Source organism: Triticum dicoccoides, chromosome 5B, assembly GCF_002162155.2.
Source record: "Triticum dicoccoides isolate Atlit2015 ecotype Zavitan chromosome 5B, WEW_v2.0, whole genome shotgun sequence".
Taxonomy (NCBI): Eukaryota; Viridiplantae; Streptophyta; class Magnoliopsida; order Poales; family Poaceae; genus Triticum; species Triticum dicoccoides.
This window is the reverse complement of record NC_041389.1, coordinates 195,953,963-195,956,497: the sequence shown is the minus strand read 5'-3', so window position 1 is coordinate 195,956,497 and position 2,535 is coordinate 195,953,963.

Genomic DNA, 2,535 nt, shown 5'->3' with positions numbered 1-2,535 from the left:
GCCTGCTGCACTGTAAATCCGCTGACGGTGCGCGGCACCATGGCCGTTGCACTGCAGCTCGGCCGCCGACGCACAACACCATGGCTATTGCACTGCAGCTCCGCCGCCGACTCTTTCGCCCACCACCGGCGTGTTGCATTGCAGCACCGCCGTTCGCCGTGGGGCAGTACGCTTGTTGAACTGCAGCTCCACCGCCCACCGACGTCAACTGCTACTGCTGTGAAGAGATTGAGGACTCCTCCATCCACAGCTGCACCACGGGCGTATGTAACATGGTGCCGCTGCACACGCGAGGTTGCAGCAGAGGCTGCGGCGTCGGCGCAGCCTCTCGATGTGGTTGTCGGAGGAGCTGCAATAAATCCTGACTCGAGGAGATGCAACAAGTAATTCAATGAATCACCGCATTGTTGGGACGGCGGCGCTCGCGTGGTGCTGCAGAGGATGGAGGCCAGCGCTGATGGTTGCAGAAGATGGAGGTCAACTGGCGTGGGAAACAAACGAGAGCTGGGCGGAGAGGTGAGAGGAGAGAGGTAGGAGACGACCGAGAAAAGACAAGATAGAAAACGGGTGGATGTGGAGGAAACAGGTGGCTGTGGAGGAAACGAGCGGTGCGTCGTTCGTGGTCCCGCCACGACGTGTGGCCTACGAGCGAAGCGGATGATTTCTCCCAGAGATCATCCGGTTGTTTTTAAACGTTTTCCAAAACAAAAACAAATTTAGGGCATGTACAATGGTTGATAAGGCGGTCTTCTTTTAAGTCTTGCATGTATTTTAGAGATGACAAAAAAATATGTCTACAATGGATTATATCTTAGTCTTAACTTCAATAACTTGTCACTTTTTTTATGAGTTCTCTCTCCTCAACTTCATCATTTATCCTACTTGGCACTCATAAGATAGCACCATTGTACATGCCCTTAGAGCAGTGGCGGACCCACCATTGGGGCGAGCTGGGACGGCCACCCCGGGTCGTCGGTGGCGAAAAATCGAACCCCCGTTACATATCCTTCCTCCTCGTTTCCTCCGGTGAGCGATTCATGGTGGCGGCGGCGTTCGCGTTGTTCTCTGTATACACATGACTCTATCGAAGGGGTACATGAGCAGTTTGTGGGAGGAAGAGATTTGGGCTGGACCGCAGAACTGGACTGCGTTACTACATGCCCAAATGCCCAATCGCCGGTGTCGGACGTCCCCGCCGCTCCGTCACCACTCTGTGCGGTACCGCCGCGACGCCACCCACCGCTGCTCCGTGCTGCCGGTTCCATGCTGTTGTTGTCTCCTGTCTCGGTGTCTGCCACCTGCAGTGATGGATTCTGAAATTTTTGATGAAGAGGCAGCTTGGCTATCGGCGGAAGAAGCTGAAGCTGAGGCTGGGGCTCTAGCTTTGGTGCCAGCGGTGGCAACGGATGGTACAGGCAGATCAACCAACCGGAAGCTACCACATGATTCCAAGAACAACGATCACCAGCATGTATCCTCTTCAGTTCTTCTAGTCTCCTTTGATATGTTCAGTACTGGATATGTTAGTTGGATAAGAACAGTAGACTCGCAGCAGGATACTGAAATTTTTATATGTTGAAAAAAATCTTTGGATTGCACACGATGTGTTAGTTTACTAGTGTTTAAGACATGTTTTATACTTTTGTTGTTGAATATTACTCCCTTCGTTTTTAAATATAGGGTGTGTACTTTGGCACGGATATTAAAGAACGCATATGGAGGGATAATTTCACAAGTTTTGGGCGAGATTACACCTGACTAATTGGCATGAGAAAATAGAGGAGCTTCCCTAATATAAGGAAATGTAATCAAATCCCTAAAAAAATTATTCAAACGAGTGGTGCAACGCAATACATCTTATATTTTGGACTTTTTCTTAAAAATCTATACACCTTATATCAAGGAACGGAGGGAGTATGAGTTTTGGTTGAATAGAGTTGCATTTGTACCAAAAAAATTTAGATCGTAAATGTTCGCCCCGGCTAACTTCAATTCCTAGATCCGCCACTGCCTTAGAGCATGGTTAATAGTATAGCCAGCTGCTGGCTATAAGCCAGTGCCATGTCATCTACAACCCATCTTATAGTCAACATGTACAATAGTAGATCAAAAGAGTGTACTACTTTTTTATTATGTGGCCCACCTTTCATTCTGACAAAGTGCTTAGGAGCACGTGCTAAAGCTGGCTCTTCACGAAAAACCCGCTTACCTTCTCTCTCCTCTTCTCTTTCCTCCAACTAAGTAGAAATATACTACTCCCTCCGTTCCTAAATATTTGTCTTTTTAGAGATTTCAACAAGTGACTACATATGAAGCAAAATGAGTGAATCTATACTCTAAAATATGTCTATATACATCCGTATGTGGTAGTCCATTTGAAATCTCTAAAAAACAAATATTTAGAAACAGAGGGAGGAGTTTATTTCTTATAGCTCACTCACTCAGCTCTATTGTAATTGCTCTTGCTATTATGAATAGTAAACAGCATGAGCTCCAGTTCCCCAGGACAAGGGGGCACCCACAACAGACCGATCA